General features: G+C 36.6%; 1 protein-coding gene across 1 annotated transcript in view; it reads left to right on the top strand.

Annotated features, from left to right (window-relative positions):
• The window catches only part of LOC150084316 (uncharacterized), a 333,113-nt gene that overhangs the window by 51,022 nt on the left and 260,414 nt on the right, over nucleotides 1-21,677 (top strand). The gene's annotated exons all lie outside the window — the stretch shown is intronic.

Below are 21,677 nucleotides of genomic sequence, written 5' to 3'. Positions count from 1 at the left end.
TGGAGCACATGTGAAATAGAAACTGTTATATAATATTAATTGACTTAATGATTCCTTAGTTTTTCAGATATCTCCACTCTCTTTTTTTTTTTTTTTTTTTTTCTCTCTCTCTAAAAAAAAAAAGGTCTGCAACTTATTCACTAATTTAATCTGTAGCTTGACATGATTTCTCCTGGTCTATGAATTTACAAAAAATGCTGAAAATTCATTTAAAAATTCAAAAATACTACATTTTTATTAACTTCATTTTCACTAACAGTTTTTTTTATTAACTTTAATGTTTTTCTTCACCTGTCTGGTCATAACCTAAAAGAAGTATTTTGTTTATTACCAATATTTATTAAAATGCGACTTGCAACATTGCATAAAAATTTATATTCTCTTTAAGAAATGATTCTTATTTCTTATAGAATAAAACTTCCAATAAAATTTGAATATAATATATATATTAATATAATATAATTAATAATAGCATAATAATAATTACAAAGTTTTGAACTAATAGTTGAACTTATTAGTTGAACTAATATGTTCAACTAATTTGTTGGGGTTTTTTTGTGGGCCCTTCAGAAGTCGGGGCCCAGGGCACTCTCGCCCGCCGTTAAATCCACCTCTGGCTGTTGGTCAGTGTGCACAGGACCACCAACACTGGGCATTTGAAGAATAGAAAGTAGTCACCTAATCTAACAAATTGTGGTTGTAGTTGTTCTATGCTTATGGCAGCAACATGCATCAGTTCAATCCGTATAAGACCATCAGTAGTTCTTGAATAATTATATTTTACTTAACTGATGCTTGCAAGGTGCAACATTCACAGAAAGGATTAGAACAATTCTTAAGATAATATCAATATTTGGATAAGCAACAATTACATTATGAACTAGCTGTGGCCCAAAATAGCTTTATTAACTTTCTTATGATTACAGTATACCCTAAGTTTTATCATAAGTTGCATTCAGGTTAAGAGCCTCAAATTCAAGATTTTAAACCATCTTTCAAATGGTTTCTGTTTGTATGTCATATAGAATACACAATTTTGTTTTCCTGCAGTTTTTGCAGAGTATTTGTTTTAAACAAAAACTTCTTGACATTCTCCCACCACTAGACATCTGATAGTATTTCACTAGGTGATCTTAGTTAAATACAGTTAATTATTTCATCTTGAAATGAAATAGTTCCTGATGTCGTAATAAGTCCAGGGTCATCCTTGTGAGTTGCCGTAATAAATCCAGATTCAACCTTGTAAGTGTGTGATGTTTTGCTATCCTTTGATATCTTTGCAAAAAGGAACATAGGTTTCTAGAGTGACACAATTTTTCAGCTAATTGATGAATCGAATAACAATGATGTAATGTTGCTGCTAATTGACAGTAACAGTATGTACTTTCTCATCCACATAAATTTTGTATTGGCTTTATTTTTGACTTGACACAGTATGGCCTCAGCTGCCAGTGGGTCATTATACACCAAACTAACCAACCTTCTTATTCACAATGAAGTATTACTACTAGTAGTGGCATATGATGCAAGAAAACAAATTTATAGAGCATCAGGCAAAAAAAAAAAAAACTTCCCATATCACCTCTCCATCCCTTCCAATAATTTGTCTAGTTCTTCCTTGAATTTATTCAAACTACCACTTCCACAACAACAACAACAGATGGATGTTTGTTCCAACAATCAACCACCTGCTGGCTTAAGGCAAACCATCACACATCCATCCTGCAACCATCCTTCCTCAATTTAAATTTATGCCCCCTCATGTAGTCTGCATGGATGGTAGTAGGGGTATTATTCTTTCTAATGGAACCAAATCGAAGCATTCAATATCACAACACGTTTACGGCAGGGTGATGCCCTTTCACCAATCCTTTTTAATCTTGCTTTAGAGAAATATATCAGGGAAATAAACAAAGAGGTTTTGTATCATTTGCAAACATAGACATTAAGCTTGCTATGCCTTCTTCAATATCATTAATAAGTATAGAAAATGATGATGGGTCCAGCATTGAATCCTGAGGAATTCCGCAAATAACATTAGTCTACAAAGAATGGTGTCCATTAATAACCACTCTCTGTCTCTGCCACTCAACCATCCATTTTGCCACAGCAGTTAATTTCCCTTAATTCCACACTGCTCCAGTTTGTACAGCAGTCTTTTATGTGCAACAATATCAAAAGCATTCCTGAAATCCAAGTATATGGCATCCAAATTATTTTTTTGCATCCAGTTCCTTTGTTATTACATCATAGTATTCTATTATTATTATTATCATTAGCCATATGGTGCACGGAAGCCTGAGGCCTATGCTGCACCAGCCAGGAAAATTTTTTTTTTAAAACCCTGAGAGAGAGAGAGAGAGAGTCAGAAGTAGAAGAGAATCGCCAAGAAAGAGAAGAATGATGATATCCAGCTCAAGGACCCTGGGTGTGTCAAGCCCATACTCACCTGATGTGAGCCCCTGGGGTCAAATTGATTGGTCAGACAAGATTGCCCCTTAATAAATCCATGCTGTAACTGCCATATAATTGCATTATTGTCTAGTTGGTCCTGCATCACTTACTCCTTTAAGCAGAGATCCATTATTTCTCTGGTACAGACATTAAGCTAATGGATTTGTAATTACTCATATCACCTTTTGATCCTCCTTTGTGAATTGGGGATACATTTGCATGCCTCAACGGGGACCTCAACTGAATCTAAGAATGCTCTCATAATTATGGTTAAGGGTTTGCTTGCCACCATTGCTGTCTTCCTTAATATAATTGGGTAGATCGCATCCACCCTAGGCACCTTTTTTTATGCTTAGCTTCAGCAATTTCTCTTCCACTCTCCTTTCAGTTATTACAAAATCATTTAGCTCCGTGTTAGAGTTTGATAAACTACTGGCATCCTTTTCCTAATGAATTTCTCATGTGTGAATGTAGATGCAAAGTATCTATTCAATTTGTCAGCAACCTGGGCAGGATCATTAACAGTTAAACCATTGATATCAAATTGACCAGTGTGATTCAACCCTTTCCTTCTACTGTTAATATAAGTAGAGAAGTCTTTGCTGCATTTCTTGGCATTCTTGCCAGAGATTTCTCGTATTCTGCGTTAGCTTGCCTAACTTCCTTTGTGACTTGATTGTGATTAGTTATATCTACCATAGTCTTCTGTATCATATAATAATTCATATGCTTCCCGTGCATTTTTCTTCTCTACTGCAAGTCCCTTCAGTTCATCTGACATCCATTTAAGTCTTAGCATGATGAACAGTATTTCTTAGTTGGTATGAAGAGCCAAATAGTTTCTATGATTACTTTCTGAAAGTTTCTAATTTAGAATTTACTGTTGGTAACTTCATCAGTTGGTCCCCCTGCATAGAATTTAAAAACTGTGTGAGATCACTGTAGTCACTCTTACGAAAGCAAAAGCCCCTTAGTGATAGTTATGTCTTTAAATAAATCTCCCATCAATGCACTTTGATCACTGCCACCCAGTGGGTTTTTTACATGCAGATTCTTAATGCATGAAGGATTGCTGCTGATAATCAGATCAGGAATATTGCTCCCTTTTGTTGCCTCTCTTATGTGCTGCTCTAGAAAACAGTCATCCACTAAATCCATAAAAATCTTGCTAGTGTGTGAGTGACCAATTGACAAGTGCCAGGAATATCTGGAAATTTGGGGCTAGCGATTTGTAACTGGAAATGTCACACCATATTGTCATTTTTTTTTTTGCCATACAAGGGTCTCCCAGAAAGTTTCACTTGCCTGCTGGAAGCTGGTAAAATCTTTTAATGTATTCTATCAACTTCATAAGCATAGAACCAGATATTTTGCCAAATTTCTCATTTTTGTGTTTCATCATTAGCACTTCATGTGAAGTACATTTCCCTGTGTTTCTTGTGGGTGTCATGTAACTGATGTGCCTCTTTATCCAATACGAAAAATGTACCTTGCACATATATCATTTTCTGGAGTGAAGTTCTTTTCACAATATGTCAGCAACTTTTTTTTTGATATTACAAATTTTGCTAAAATCCACTCGTACAGATATGGTTTGTCACTTTCTAACTAGTTTGTCAGTATGTTGCTGTTTTTCAAAACTCATTTTCATATACCAGCCTAACTAGTTTAAAGCTTGTTCTACCAGCATACCCATTTCCATATGAATTTTCATGTGGAAATGGACCAGCCAAATTTGCAATTATATATTTTTGGATATAAGTTTATTATGGGAAGTATTCAAGGGATTCACAGAATAAGATGAATAGATGAGTGGTTCATTAACTAATATTTAACTGAATATTTGATATATAGACACAGTAAAAGCCATCTATATTAAAGGAGGAATGATGCACTTTTAATGTGAGATCTAAATATTATTTATTTCCATTTGGATATACATATACAGATGTGATGTCAAAAAAATAAAGGGGATCTGTAATGACAGTTAAGAAAATCAAAAAATCCTTTTTTATAATGGATTCTTTTTAGCTATTTAGGCTAAAATGTATGTAAATAATGAAATCTGTAAGAAATTAAGAAAATCTGCTGTATATTCACTTATTGCCTCTATTCATCATATTATTTATCTGCCATAGATTAATGGCAGATTAATTAGCAGATTAAGAAATCTAGGGGACTAATTGCTATGAAATGTATACACTATTATGCTTATCAGAAAAAATACTATTAACTAGTACCAATGATCAATATTTATTATGAATTAAGTTGTCTAAGAGGAAAAAAAGCATCTCTTGACATCTAACAAGATAAGTCAGCAGCGGCTGGAGACTAGGCACCTGCGAGGGGATCTGATTGAGGTATATAAGGCCTTGAATGGGTTGAGCACACTGAATTCTAATGGGATTCTTCTGCTTGCTCAGATTATGAACCTGAGTGGACATAAATTCAAATTGAGGAAAGACAATTGTAGAATAGATGTGTGGAAATTTGTCTTTAGCCAGTAGGTAGTTAATTGCTGGAACAAACTTCCATCTGTGTTGATAGCTTAAACAAATTCAAGGAATAACGGGGCAAACTTTCAGAGGGAATGGATGTATGAAATTGTTTTGTTTTTTTTGCTGATGCTACATAACTCATGTGATTGCTTTCTTGCATCACATGCTTCTATTACTATTACAAGAAAGAAATTTATAAAAAGCTATGTATGGAACATAAAATTATATCAGTGTGAGACCTGGACTGCAGAAATTGTGGTGAAGAAAAGACTTAAGGCATTTGAGATGTGGTGCTATAGGTGGCTTCTGAAAATCACATTAGATAAAGTTAAAAAAACAATGAAGTACTAGCTAGTATGTGCCAATGAAGAAAGAACCTTATGGAAGATAATAAAGAAAGGAAGAGATGATTTAAAGGAATGCACATTGAGACACAAGAGTCTGTTTGAGAACAATCCTGGGGGGAAGAGTTGAGAAACAGATATTCGTGGTAGTGACATATGCAAGGAAGCATGCTTAAACAGCATCAGCCAAAAAAAAAAAAAAAAACATACTACCCATTTCCACAACACCAGGTTGTAGTTTGTTTGAAAAATCATTTTCTTTCTGTCTCAAAGCAAATTTGCACACATCAATCCTGTAGCCGTCCTGTTTCAATTTAAATTTAATCACCTTGTGTGTGTTGTCCAAGAAAAGAGTAATAATACCATTATTAAGTTTACTCAATCCATTTAAAAACTTTAAACACTTAACCCTTAAATGCAAATATCTAGTTTCCAAGTGCTGCAATTTGCAAAAGCCAACTCTTTGTAGTTCTTACTGCAAAAGAGTTGAATACTACCCCATTGTATTCTTGACTAATTTGGTTGCTCTTCTTTGCACCCGTTTCAAGAGATCCACATCATTCTTAAAATGAGGCTTCCAGACACATACACAGTACTTAAGCTGCAACTGAACCATTGCCCTATACAATAAGATAATAACCTCCTTTTCCTTTCTGGCAAAGTTTTTCTGTATATCATTGAGAGAGCACCATGAGTCGTTCTAGCAACCTGTGTGCACTGTTCGTAGAACTTCAGGTCAAACTGTATAATTATCCCTGTCTCTTTCCATCTCCAGTTATTTGGTGTATTAGTATTGGAAAATATTACAAGAAAGCAAGCTTACAGAATATCAGCAAAAAAAAAAAAAAAAACCCTACCCACCTCACCTATCCATCCCCTCCAAGAATTTGTTTAGTTCTTCCTTGAATTTAGTTATACTATCCACAGCAACAACTGATGGAAATTTGTTCCAACAATCAATCATCTGCTAGCTGAAGGCAAACTTACACACATCTATCCTACACCATTCTTTCTCAGTTTAATTTATAATCCCCTCTTGTGTGTGTGTGGTCTCAGCAAGAGGAAAGTTGTTGAGCTTAATAAGATCTCCTCGCAGGTGCCTAGTCTCAAAATGCTGATTTGCAGAACTAAAGCCTGTCTTGGTAAGACCATCCTTTCATCCTCTTCACCAAGGCCTCGAACTGTATTCAGTACTCAAGATGAGGCCTAACTATTGCCTTATACAATGGTATAATCACTTCCTTGTCTCTTCTAGCAGAGTTCCTGTATATCATTGAAAAAACCTCATGAGCTGTCCTGGCAGCCTATCTGCATTGCTCAGAGAACTTCATATATCTGACTGCACAGTTACTCCCAGGTCTTTTTCATTTTCCACTACCTTGAGTGGAGAATGAAAAAGTACCGTAGTACTATACAGTTACTGCTGCTCATATGCAGTACCTTGCATTTGTCAAATGTTAACTTTAACTGCCATTTCTCAGTCCATATGCCTAATTTTTCCAGATCTTGTTGCAGTAGCTTATCTTGATTACTGTCACTAACCACCCTGCCAACCTTTGTATCATCTGAAAAATTAGATATTAAGCCTGATATACTGTCATCAATGTCATTAATAAATATTGAAAAAACAGTGGGCCTAGTACTGAAACCTTTAGACTCCACAAATAACAGTAGTCTACAAAAGTAATGTCCATTAAAAACCACTCTCTGTCTTCTTTCATTCCATCCTTTATCCATAGCAGTAACTAGCCCTTAATGCCACATTGCTCCAGTTTGTACAGTGATCTTTTATGTGCAACAGCATCCGAGTATGAATATCAAAATTAATTTTTGCATCCAGTTCCTTTCTTACTGTATCATAGTAGCTAATCAGATTGGTCAAACAAGACTGCCCCTTAACAAATCCATGCTGTGACTGTAATATAATTGCATTCCTGCCTAGACGGTCCTGCTTACTTCTTTAACCAATTACTCTATTACGTTTCCTGGAACAGACCCGTTAAGCTAACTGGTCTGTTATTACTCATATCACCTTTTGATCCTCCTTAGTGAATTGGGGATACATTTACAGATCTCCATTCTATAGTGTCCTTCCCCTGAATCCAAGGATGCTCTTATAATTATATCTAAGGATTTGCTTACCCCTTTTGCTGGCTCCCTTAATATAATTGGATAGATCACAACCACCCTAAGCACCTTTTTTATGTTAATCTTCAACAATTTCTCTTCCGCTTTCCTTTCAGTTATCACAAAATCATTTAGTTCCCTGTTAGGGTTTGATAAACTTCTGGCATCCTCTTATCTAAAAAATTCCTCGTGTGAATATAGATGTAAAATATCTATTAAGATTTTCAGCAACCTGAGCAGGGTCATCAACAGTTAAACCAGTGGTTTTCAACCTTTTTTTAATAACGGCAACCCCAAGTAATTTATTTTATTTTACAGCACCCCTACTCAATTTTCTTCCTGTTTGATCCAATTATCTCTCTCTGTATATATCAGTATATAAATATATATATATATATATATATAATATTAAAAAATATATATGATATATGATGTTTATTACAATAATATAATTATAAAAATTACATTTCATAATACAAATTATATATATACAGTATATAATTTTATTCTTTATATAGAGATACTAAGTAAACATCAATTATAGATCATCACAAAATTAAAAAGATACTGTACACTTCTTTATAATGAAATAAACATATAAATTAAAAAAATAATAATAAGTTTAAGTAACTTAAACCCAAATTACATGGCATCCCTAGAATGTTGTTGTGGCACCCCCGGTTGGAAACCACTGAGTTAAACCATTGATATCAAGTGACCCAATGTGATTCAACCCATTCCTTCTAGCATTAGCATTAGTAGAGGCACATGATACAAGCATGAGCCAAAAAAAAAAAAAAAAAAAAAAAGAAAGAAAGAAAGAAAAACAAACCCTTCCCATTTCATTGATCTGTTCATTCCAAATGTTTGTCTAGTTCTACCTTGAATTTATTTAAGCTATCAGCTTCCATAACAACAGATGGAAGTTTGTTCCAGCAATCAACTACCAGCTAAAAGCAAACTTCCGCACATCTGTTCTACAATTGTCTTTTCTTAGCTTAAATCTATACCCCCTCCGGTTTGTAATCTGAGCAAGAAGAAAAATCCTATCAACATTGCATCTGCTCAATCCATTCAAGGCCTTATACACCTCAATCAGATCGCCTCACAGGTGCCTAGTCTCCAGAAGCTACAATTTGCAGAACTTAAGCCTTTTTTCATAAGAGTACCCCTTTGTTCCCTTCACCAGTCTTGTTGCCTTTCTCTGTAGTCATTCTAGCAACTCTACATCCTTCCTAAAATGAGGCTTCCAGACCTGTACGCAGTACTCAAGGTGTGGCCTGACCATTGCTTTGTACAAGGGGATAATCACCTCCTTATCCCTGCTCACAAAATTCCTGCATATCATTGACAAGACCCCATGATCTACTCTGGCAGCCTGTCTGCACTGCTCAGAAAACTTCATTTCTGACTGCACAATTACCCCCAGGTCTTTTTCATTCTTCACTTTACACCACCCAAATGATACATTCTAATGTTACTATAAGTAAAAAAGTCTTTACTGTATTTCTTTGCATTCTTTGTCAGAGACTTTTTGTAATCTCTCTTTGCTTGCTAACCTGCTTTGTGACTTGATTACAGACTAGTTTATAGTTACCACAAGGTTCTGTATTACCTGATAATTTATATGCATTCCGTACATTTTTATTCTCTGTTGGTAACATCATCAGTTGGTCCTACTGCATAGAATTTAAAACCTATAGTTTGAGAGAAAACACTAGTCATCCGAAAGCAAAAGTCTTTCCATTTACCCTTGACAGTAGTGATGTCTTTAAGTAAATTCCACGTCAGTACAGTAATACCCCGACTTACGCGAACTCGGAGTTACGCGGTTCTTGATTTTTTCGTTTGGCAACACTGCCGCCCACTATCTTCAAGGTCGTTTTTCATATGTTATCGATATACGGTGCGACGGCGGAGAATGAGAGCGAAAGATGAACAAAATTCAACTTTGCTGCTTTTATATCAGTGAAGGGGAAACACATTTCACCATAATAACGTAAAAACCAACACAATTCCAGCTATCGGTATAATCGCAAATGCAATTAGATCGAGTTTACTACCAGTTTATAACAGATTCCACTAGCGGAAAGGCAACTGGATTTTTATTGTTTTATGGTAGTAACCCCTAGAAATGTGAGGTGTTAATAGTGTAGCTCTGCCTTTATGGTGTTGTTTATTCAGTTGCTACATGCGCGCAGCTTTGTTTATGCGTATCAAGCGTGCCTCCTCGTTTTGTAATTGTGCTTTATTCCCTAAAAATGAGTAAAATACTTAAAAGGTGTGAAAAGGAAGCCTCCTGGTGAAGACACTGCAGATTCAGAGAGAAAAAGAAAAGCAATTATCGATAAACAGAGGCGGACTGGGTCAAAAATTCTTACTCGGGGAAAATTTATAGTGGTCTCATACTATGGTTTATGGCCAAAATCACACTGGCCCACCAGGGTTTCCCCGGTAAGGCTTATGGCCAGTCCGCCTCTGTCGATAGAGAAAAAATATGAAATTGTGAAACGCTTTGAGCGAAATGAAAGACCATGTGATATTGCACGTGCTACAGGCCTAAATGAAGCAACGGCGAAAAGCACATGACAATTGCAAACTTGACAGGTTGAAAATTGAAAAGGGCTCAATTGTAAAGGGCTTAAAAATTTTAAAAAACAGACTCCAACGAAGAACGCGTTATAGCTACAAAGCAAGGAATAAAAAAAAAAAAATATTAGCTTGCTACGAAGAAATTCTGCGTGAAAAAAAGAAGGCGCTGTGTCGTCAGACGAATTTGTTAGATTTTATGACGCCATCGACATCGAAATAACTTTTTTACGTAAGTCATTTGTTTTTTTAATACATATTTTGTATTAATATGTATAAAGAACTGCAATTTTATTAATATTTTTCTTCTAAACTAGTGTTTTTGTTAGTCCTTGGTCCCAATTAAGCAAAATTTATATGTATTTATATGCAAAGTTGTACCCCGACTTAACGCGATTTTCGTCGGACCCACCTATCGCGTAACTTCGGGGTATTACTGTACACTGTGATCATTGCCACCCAGTGGGTCTTTTACCTGTGTATTCTTAATGTACGAAGAATTGATGCTGATAACCAAATCAGGAGTACTGCTGTGTCTTGCTGCCTCTCTAACATGTTGCTGTGAAAAACAGTTATCCAATAAATCTGCAAAAGTCTTGCTATTGTGTGAGTGACCACCCCCACATATTATTCTGGGATTACTGCCATCCATATGCAGTACCTTGCATTTACCAGTGTTGACCATCAATTTCCTCTCCTCAGCCCCCCCTTCCTGATTTTTGTAGGTCTTACCACAGTAGTATACCTTGATCCTTGTCATTAATCACCAACCTTTGTATTGACTGTAAACTTAGGCTATGACATGCCTTCATTGGAATCACCAATAAATATTGTAAACAGTAAAGGGATCTAGCAGTGAACCCTGAGGGACTCTACTAATAACATTAGTCCAAGAAGAGCATTGCCCATTTATGCAACTGAATAATCCCTTTATCCATATCAATAACTTTCCCCTAATGGCACACTGCTCCAGTTTGTACAGCAGTCCTTTGTGTGAAATAGTGTCAGAACCTTTGCCTATATCTAAATATATGACATCAAAATTGTTGTTTGCATTCAGTTCCTTTGTTACTGTGTCATAGTAGCTAATCAGATTGGTCAGACAGGTTTTCCTACTCATTTTACTCTTAACAAATCCATGCTCTGATTTCCATATAATTTGAGGGTCCTGCAATATTTCTATATGCACTGACTCCTTTATTTTCCGCCGCCTCCGTAGCCAGGTGGGAAGAAGCAGCAGTGCGTAGCACACGTTTCTTGATTAGACCGGGGTTCGAGCCCGTCACCACCAAATACGGAGGATGCGGAAAGGTCAGGAAATGACCACCGCATATCCCGGAGCAATATAGCCTTAGTTGCTAATGCTACTAAAAACCAAATAACCAAATAACCTTTATTTTCCCCTGAACATAAATGACGCTTACAAGTCTATAATTGCTTGCATCTTCCTTTGATACCACTTTTTATATTGGAGAGATATTTCCATACCTCCAAGCTATAGGAACCTCCTCTGATGCTCTCATAATGGTTAAAGTTCACTCTCGAGGTTAAAGTTTGCTTACCTCTCTTCTATTAATATAATTGGATAGATCTCATCATGCCCAAATGCATTGTTTACTTTTTACTTCAGCAACTTCTCTTTGACTTTTTTCTCAGTTATAACAAAATCATATAGCTCTAAGTTATAACTTGGTGTATTCCTGGTGTTTCCATCCCTAAAAACTTCTTCACAGTCAAATGTAGATACAAAATATAGTTTTTCAGCAACCTGAACGGTAGTTATGTCATTCATATCTATTGGCCCTGTGTTGCTCATCCCTTTCCTTCTATTATTAACATAAGCAAAAAATTCTTTGCTACTTTTCCCTGTATTCTTAGCTAAGGACTTCTTGTATTCTGTGTTATTCTGCCTAAACTCCTTACTGACCCAATTATAGATTAATTTCTAGTTACTGAAGATTTCCATATCACCTGCCAATTTATAATCACCCATTGCATTTTTCTCTTCCATCGCTAGTCTCATCAGTCCATCTGACATTCATTTAGGTACCTGGAACAAGATCTCTTTGTTGGTATAAAAAGCTTAGTAGCTTCTGTTATTAACTCACTGAATGCTTCCATTTAGAATTTGTTGCAGGCGACATCATCATTTAGTCCCACTGAATAGAATTTAAAAAATATCTGAGACCTTTACAAAAGCAAAAGTTCTTCCCTTTACCCTTAACAGTAGTTATATCTTAAGTAGATCACACATCAGTGCTACCTAGTGGTTCCTTTATTGATGTATTCTTAATGCATGAGGTGACACTGCTGATAATCAGATCAAGAATTGATTTCTCTTGTTGCCTGTCTAACATGATGATGCAGAAAACAGCCACCCAGTAAATCCAGAAAAATTTTGCTATTTTGTGAATGACAAATCCACAAGTTCCAGCCAGTATCTGGAAAGTTAAAACCAATCTACTGGCCCACTCTACCTTTCTCTATAGTTAATTATGTTTATTATAGTCATTTGGCTTATTTCTGCTCTTTTTCTTTTTTTCTCCAGTGTCATATCAAGCTGACTCAACATTGCACTGGCTGGTCACATCATCTGGATGTATTTTGTTAGATTCTTTGTGCATCTTAACCAAAAGCATTACTCTCCCTACCCCTTCCTGTACACATTGTTGCTCTCTGTATTCAAATTGTGCATCCTTAGTGGCACCGTGTTTCCAATATCCATAATATGTCCACATTTGATGACTTAACAAGTACAGTCTGTCCTCGTATAGCACGATAGTTGTGTTCCTAGAAACCCTCGTGCAATGCAAAATCGTGCAATATAAACAACAGGCCCTATGGGAAAAGTGGGGTTAGGTGCCGACCACCCAAGATTGAACACACATTTGGAACCAAAACATTACCAAACACAATAAAAAATTGGGTAATTTTAATCGTTATAAAATACGTAAGTATTTTATAACGATTAAAATACGTAATAAAAAATAATATAATATTTTTTATTTTTATTATAATATAATAAATAATAAAAAATATTTATTTTTTTATTATTTATTATATTATAATAAAGTATTTTTAGTATTTTTTAATACTAAAAAAGTATTTTTTACGAATAAAATATGTATTTTATTCGTAAAAAAAATTATTATATTAAATAAAATAGTCGTAATAAAATACTTACGTATTTTATAATACGTAAGTATAAATTATAATACGTAAGTCGTAATAAAATGCTTACATATTTTATTACGACTATTACGTAATAAAATATTGCTAATGCTTTTGCTTCTATCGTAAGCAAACTTGTTTTTTGTTTGATTTTCTATCCAAACAGATAGAAAATCGAAAAACAGATAGAAAAGACAGCCGTTCCATCTCTTCCAATTCTTGTCTTAATCTAATGGATTTTAATTACACTTTGAATTGTTCCTGCTATGAAAGTTGTTTTTATTTTCTCCGCATTCTTTGTAATTCTCGGCGTTGCCTCATTTTGGTCTGTAGCACGTGCAATATCACATGGTCTTTCTTTTCGCTCAAAGCGTTTCACAATTTAATATTTTTTCTCTATCGACAGAGGCGGACTGGCCATAAGCCTTATCCAGGAAATCCCGGTGGGCCGGAGGCCAGGTGTGATTTTGGCCATAAACCGTAGTATGAGGCCACTATAAATTTTCCCGGGTAAGAATTTTTGACCAGTCCGCATCTGTTTATCGATATTGCTTTTTTTTTTTCTCTCTGAATCTGCAGTGTCTTCGCCAGGACGCTTCCTTTTCACACCTTTTAAGTATTTTACTCATTTTTAAAGCACAATTACAAAACGAGAAGGCACGCTTAATACACATAAACAAAGCTGCGCGCGTGTAGCAACTGAATAAACAACCCGTAAAGGCCGAAATACACTATTAACACCTCACATTTTACTAGAGCACATTTCTAGGGGTTACTACCATAAAACAATAAAAACAATTTCCAGTTGCGTTTCTGCTAGTGGAATCTGTTATAAACTGGTCGTAAACTCGATCTAATTGCAATTGCAAATTATCGATAGCTGGAATTGTGTGGGTTTTTACGTTATTATGGCGAAATGTGTTTCCCCTTCACTGATATAAAACACATAAATACATTTTTAGAATCTTCTTCATTCCAATCGTGTTGCGTTCAGTTGGGGTGATTCCGCGTTCGACTGCCATTTCTTGTAAACACAAAGGAGAATCGTGCATAAGTGAATTCGGTTCGTGTAATGTAAACACGTGTTATACGAGGACCGACTGTACTTCAAATTCACAAAATTTTTTTACTATAGCCAGGCCTTGCATAATGCGAGTTCGATTAACGTGTTTTTTAGTTACCACTATTTGAAAAAATTATACCACTTTTCGTTTTACACGATGCAAATTTCCAGTTAACGCAATCTTTTTTTTTTTTTTTTTTTTTTTTTCATGTGATAGTTGAAAAAGATTTGAATTGCACATTAAGCGTACTGCACGTCGGACGGGCAATAAACAAACGTTTGCCTGCTGCCCGCCTCAGTGTGTTCCATCAACCATCGGAAGAAGACGTGTTACTTGTTTGTCTCCCGCTAATAAAGTCAGTGTAGACTCGCATTTAAAAATTCTAATTTTTAAATGAACCAGATGAAAATGTTACCGCGAAGGAGATAACGGTAAAAGAACTAGATTAAATCTTTCATGTCGGGTTTCAGGTTTGAGGTTTTCTGCGATATTTATTTCGGCAGGACCCAAAGAAGTTTGTTGTCGACTTTTGGAAATTGATTGACGAAAAGAGAAAGTCAACACTGTTCAAATGACTCTGTTCAAATATTTCCGTAACAAATTGTTTCTTCACTGTGTATTTTATATCAGAGGTTCCCAAACTTTCTCGGTTCACGGCACTCTTAGTGTCTTGGTAATTTTTTCACACTGCACCTAGACAAGAAGTTCCTAACAGTTCCGTTTATTAAGTAGTTAGGTCTAAACAACTTAATAAGAAATGTTGAAAGTGAGAACTACCTCGAGCTAGTAGTTCGCGCGGTGTCCGACAGATGTTGAGTATCACTGTGTTTCCCTTGAAAATTTAAAATATTCCACTGCGCACAGTTTGGAAACCACTGTTTTATGCAATAAACATTTAATTCCATAACTATTTTCATTATTTTTTACAGGGTATACAGTTAAAAAGTTATTTAAAAGGTATTTTTAAAATTCTTTATGGACATTCCTGAAGATAAAGGACCAGTTATAATTTTTCCTATTGATTATTGATCTTATATTCGATTAACACGTTTACATTTTGCACAATGCACTCATGGGACGAATTAATCGCATTAATTGAAGTCAGCCTGTTTACTCCTAGCATAAGTATACATGAACTTGTTCTTTTTCGCTTAATAATCCTAACACAACCCATGTATTTGCTTGTCCTAAGAAGACCCAAAGCAGGCCTTGTAATCTCCAACACCTTGCTTTTTTTGGGCTGCTATGTGTGTATCCTAAGAGAACCAGTGCAAGAATCACTTTCACCTTTGCCTACAGCTGCTATCAACATATTCGCTGCCACGTAAATGTGAAAGAACTTGTTCAATGTGCCATAATTTTTGGAATGTTGAAAAAATCAATGACATCCCCAGCATTCTGAAAATTCATACATAATGGTTGAAAATTAAAAGTTTAGAATTTGTTGCTAAAAGCAAACACTTACTTTTGTGCACAACTGTAAATCAGCATAAATCTTAAAATTTTGTAAAATGTTTATTCATGTACATAACATCAACACAAGCAAAAACATAAAACTGTGTGCAAAGTCTATAAACAAATGCCAAGCATTATTGAAAAGCATTTAGTCAGTGTGCCAATACTGTGTAGTTGTTAATTTCATGTGCCTTAATATTTATGGCACTCATTGGTTGACCACTTGTACAGCACACTGCTTGGTTGCATTTTGAATGCAGTTGTGCATTGACACAGTGCACATGTTAATATATTAGTCTGTTTATCCTTTCTGGCTAGTCATTTTCTGAACTTCTTAACACTGCCTCAATAGGATCAACAAATATTTTTGCAACCCATCTCTTTAAATGTATCCTATCTCTGTGAAAACAGTCTCCCCTATCAACAATAGGGGAGATAGGATATTATGATGTGGTTACAAAGGAACTGGATGCAAAAAATAATTTTGATATCATATATTTGGATTTCAGGAAAGCTTTTGACACTGTTGCACATGGAAGACTATTGTACAAATTGGAGCAGAATGGTATTAAGGGTAAGTTGCTACAATGGATAAAAGGATGGTTGAATGGGATAAGACAGAGGGTGGTAATCAATGGATGCTGCTCTTCGTGGACTAATGTTATTAGTGGAGTCCCACAGGGTTCGGTGTTGGGTCCACTGTTGTTTTATATATTTATCAATGATATTGATGAAGGTATATCGAGCTGTGTCGAAGTTTGCAGATGCTACAAAGGTTGGCAGGGTTGTTAATGACAGTAACGGCAGTGTGCTACTGCAACAGGATCTAGATAATTTGGGCAGATGGGCTAAGAAGTGGCAACTGAAGTTTAACCTTGACAAATGCAAAGTACTGCATATGGGTAGAAGTAACAACAGAGAAACGTACCAACTGTGTGGTACTACACTTAAGGTGGTAGAAAATGAAAAAGACCTGGGAGTAATTGTGCAGTCAGATATGAAGTTTTCTGAGCAATGCAGACAGGCTGCCAGGGCAGGTCATGGGGTTTTGTCAATGATATATAGGAATTTTGCTAGCAGGGAAAAGGCCCCTCTGTATAAGGCAATGGTCAGGCCACGCCTTGAGTACTGCGTACAGGTCTGGAGGCCTCATTTTAGAAAGGATGTAGATTTGCTTGAGTGTGTACAGAGAAGGGCAACAAGATTGGTGAGGGGAATGAAGGGATCCTCTTACCAAGAGAGGCTTAAGTTCTGCAAATTGCAGTGCCTGGAGAGTAAGGATATGCGAGGTGATCTGATTTAGGTGTATAAGGCCTTGAATGGGTTGAGCAAGCTGAATTCTGATGGGATCCTTCCACTTGTTTAGATTATGAACCTAAGGGGGCATAAATTCAAATTAAGAAAAGACAGATGTAGAATAGATGTGCGGAAATTTGCTTTTAGCCAGCGGGTGGTTAATTGCTGGAACAAACTTCCAACTGTCGTTGTGGAAGTTGATAGGTTAAATAAATTTAAGGAAGAACTGGACAGGCATTTGGAGGGAATGGTGTGTTTTTTTGTTTTTTTTTTGGCTGATGCTGCATAAGCTCATACACTTGCTTTCTTGCATCACATGCCACTACTACTGCTACAAGCACAGACCGTGCTGCAAAAAAATTTGACTCCACGAGCCTTGCATAGTCTCTCTCCAGGGTTGTTGGGAAGGCTCTCATCATGTATTCCTTCCTATTGTGTCTGTGCAGAATTGCAGACACTTTCAACTTTAATCGTAACTCATATAACTTTTTATCAACATTGCCTTGAACTTAAGTGAATCCTCAGATCTTCTATTCTTAATACCATTAGTACCAACATGTACAACAATATCATCTGTTGTGCCATTAAAAGATGACAGCCACTCAATAACAACTTTAGCCCCCTGGCAAACATTCTCTGGTCCTATTCCACCTATCTTTTTTACATAATATATTCCTCATTTTTCTGGCACCAGATTCACTGACAATTGCTATCCCGCCCTTTGGCAGGATGTCGTTGCATCATTTGTTGTGAAAATATGAGCTCTGGCATTGAGCTGGACAGTGCAATGCTAGGGCTCATATTTGAGCAATAAGCTGAATGCTTGGTGGATTTACTCTTATTTTATTCCTTCACGGATATGAACATTGTCCTTCACATAAGCCCATTAGAATGTTTAATTTGTGCTTAGCCTCATATTTTTTACAAGCCTAGAAAAGCATCCTCTTTGGCTGGATGACATCCTGCTAAAGGTAGTTTTGCAAAGCAGCAACAAGCAGAGCACATTATAAAATGCTGATTCATAAGAGAACTGCCATTAGTTTCTCTCCTAAGCTAAAGCATTACTTCTGCTTTGAGCCTTGTGCTTCATTGCTGTAGTCTTGAGTTATGATTCTAATGTAAACTTTATTTAAAAATACTGCACAAAACTAAAATATATGAGTATAATAACACTACAGAATATAGGTATTATTCTGCTCAAGTTTTCTAGATCCTGTTGCAGTAGCTTACTGTCATGAACAATCCTACTAACCTTTGTATTGTTTGCAAATTTGGACATTTAACCCAATACACCTTAATCAGTATCATTGATAAATACAGAAAACAACAATGGACCCAACACTGAACCCTGGGGGACTAACTAATAACGTTAGTCCCCCATGAGTAGTGTCCATTGATTACCACTGTCTTTCCCACTCAACCATCCATCCCTTTATCCGTAGCAGCAACTTGCCCTTAATGCCATACTGCTCCAATTTGTATAGTAGTCTTCCATGTGCAAAACAGTATCAAAAGCTTTCCTAAAATCCAAATATATGCTATCAGAATAATTTTTTGCATCCAGTTCCTTTGCAAGCACATCATAGTATCCAATCAAATTGGTCGACTTTTCCTTAACAAACCCATGCTGTGTCTGAACTATAGTTGCAGTCTTGCCTAGATGATCCTGCAGTGTGTCTTTAAACAGTGACTCCATTATTTTCCCCGGAACACAAGTTAATCTAACAGGTCTGTAATTACTCGATCACCTTTTGATCCCCCTATGTGAATTGGGGATACATTTGCACATCTCCAGTCCGTTTGGACCTCCCCCTGAGTCCAAGGATGCTTTCAAAATCATGGCTAAGGGTTTGCTTACTTCCTTTGCTGCCTCCTTTAATATCACTGGATAGATCCCATCCACCCCAAGTTCCTTTCTTATGTTTAACTTCAAAAGTTTCTCCTCCACTTTGCTCTCAATTATTGCAAAATCATTTCACTACCTGTTAAAATTTGATAAGCTTCTGGTTTGTATTTCCCAACAGAATTCTCCATATGCGAATGTAGATGCAAAATACGCATTGTTTGTTAGCTATCTGAGCAGAATCATCAACATTCAAACCATCAATATCAAGTGGACCAACCTGATTCATCCCCCTTACTTCTAGAGTTTACATAAATAAAGAAGTCTTTGCTGTTTTTCTTTGCATCCTTAGTGAAAGATTTCTTGTAATCTGCCTTTACTTATTTAGCCTCCTTTGTGACTTGATTACAGACTAGCTTATATATACCATAGGCTTTTATGTCTCCTCATAATATACAGGAGGGCCACGATTAATTCGCCCCGAGAGCGCATCGCGCAAAACGGAAACGCGTTAATCGAATATCATAACCAATAGGAAAAATTATAATTGGTCCTTGACCTGGAATGTCCATAAAGAATTTTAAAAATACCTTTTAAATAACTTTTTAGCTGTATATAGTGTAAAAGATAATGAAATTAATTATGGAATTAAATGTTTATTGCATAAAACAGCGGTTCTTAAACTGTGCACAGCGGAATATTTTAAATTTTCGAGGAAAAGACATGTGATACTCAGATCTGTCGGACACTGCACGAACTACTAGCTTGAGGTAGTTCACAGTTTCAGCACTTCTTATTAAGTTATTAAGGGCATCGCGTGACACAGAGACAACCCCCAAGGCAGAATGCGCTGGTCCCAAAGGAACTAGTAGTTGTTGGTGACTCTATTGTCAGAGAAACGGGGAACATGCTTTGTAAAAAAGATAGGTGGAACAGGACCAGGGTATGTCTGCCAGGGGCAAAGGTTGATGACGTTGTAGAGCGAATATCATCTTTTAAGGGCACAAAAGGTGATATAGTTGTACACATTGGCACTAATAATATTAAGAGTAGGAGACCGGCAGAATTACTTAACAAGTACAGGTCACTGTTGAACAAAAGCCGAGAATTAGGGTTGAATTTGAAAGTGTCTGCAATTCTGCCCAGACACGATAGGAGGGAGTATATGATGAGAGCCTTGTCGATCAATTCGGCCCTGGAAAGATTGTGCAAGGCTCAAGGGGTAGAATTTTTTTCAGCCTGGACTGTACTTGTTAACAGGAGAGATTGCTTCTACAGGGATGGGATACACTTAAATAGAAAGGGTGCAAGAATATTTGCTGATGCTATCGAGGCAGTGTTAGGTGGGTCGGAAAACTGCTAGCTTGGGGGGAGACAAAGACCAATAGATTGACAGTAGCCACTGGCAGAGGTGAAAGAGATTCTTGCACTGCTTCTATTAGAATGAGCAGAAGCCTGAAAAACAAGATGCATGGTATTTCAGAGACTGCTGGGAGCCATTGCGGTACAAATAAACACATGGGTTGTGTTAGGGTAGCTAAGAATAGAAACAGGTGCAGGTATACTTGCATGTACACCAATGCTAGGAGTTTAGTAAATAAATTTGATGAATTTGAGGTATTCCTCAAAACATCAAAGGCAGATATTGTTGGGATATCAGAGACGTGGTGTCACACAGATATAAGGGATGCAGAACTGCAATTTGGGGAGTACGTCTACAGAAAGGATAGACAGGATAGGAAGGGGGGAGGGGTTATGCTATTAGTTAAGAAACACATAAAAACCAAGGAAGTGAAGCCAGTCGACATCGCTGGACAGTGCAGTGTTGAGTCAGTTTGGTGTGACATAAGCACTGGGAGATCAAAATTGAGAGTAGGAGTGTGCTATAGGCCTAATGACTCTGATGAGTATAATAAGGAACTGTACAGGGAAATAGAGTGGGCCAGTAAATCAGAGAGTCTTATAATGGGAGATTTTAATTTCCCAGATATTGACTGGAATTTGGGGGCTGGTTACTCACACACTAGCAGGGCTTTTGTGGATTTATTGGATGATTGTTTTCTACATGTTCGGGAGGCAACTAGAGGGAGTAATACTCTTGATTTGATTATCAGCAGTGATTCTTCATGCATTAAGAATCTGCAGATAAATGAACCACTAGGTGGCAGTGATCACAGTGTGCTGAAGTGGGATTTACTCAAAGAGGTAACTACCATTAGGGGTAAAGGGAGGGGTTATTGCTTCCGTAAAGGCGACTACGATGGACTGAGACAGTATTTAAATTCTATACAGTGGGACCAACTGATGATGTTACCAACAGCAAATTCAAAATGGGAAGCATTCAAAGAACTTATCTTGGAAGCTACTAGACTTTACATACCAACTAAGAAATATTGTTCAAGGTTTAGGCCAAAATGGATGTCAGATGAACTAATGAGACATATGGCAGAGAAGAAAAATGCATGGGATACTTACAAATTAACACATGACACAGAAGCTTATGATAGATGCAAGTTGATATGCAACCAAGTTACAAAGGAGGTTAGGCAGGCGAAGGCAGATTACGAGAAATCCTTGGCAAGGGATGCAAAGAAAAGCAGCAAAGAGTTCTTTACTTATGTAAACTCTAGAAGGAAGGGGATGAATCAGATTGGTCCACTTGATATTGATGGGGCAACTGTTGATGATCCTGCTCAGGTAGCTAACAAACTAAATGAATATTTTGCATCGACATTCACACACGAGGAGTTATTCAGCAAGGGGAATGCCAGAGGTGTATTCAACTCTAACAGTGAGCTACAGAATCTTGAAATAACTGAGAGTAAAGTGGAGGAGA

This window comes from Mastigoproctus giganteus, chromosome 6 (assembly GCF_048544385.1).
Source record: "Mastigoproctus giganteus isolate SK-2022 chromosome 6, ASM4854438v1, whole genome shotgun sequence".
Taxonomy (NCBI): Eukaryota; Metazoa; Arthropoda; class Arachnida; order Uropygi; family Thelyphonidae; genus Mastigoproctus; species Mastigoproctus giganteus.
This window is presented reverse-complemented; position numbering and strand designations above follow the sequence as displayed.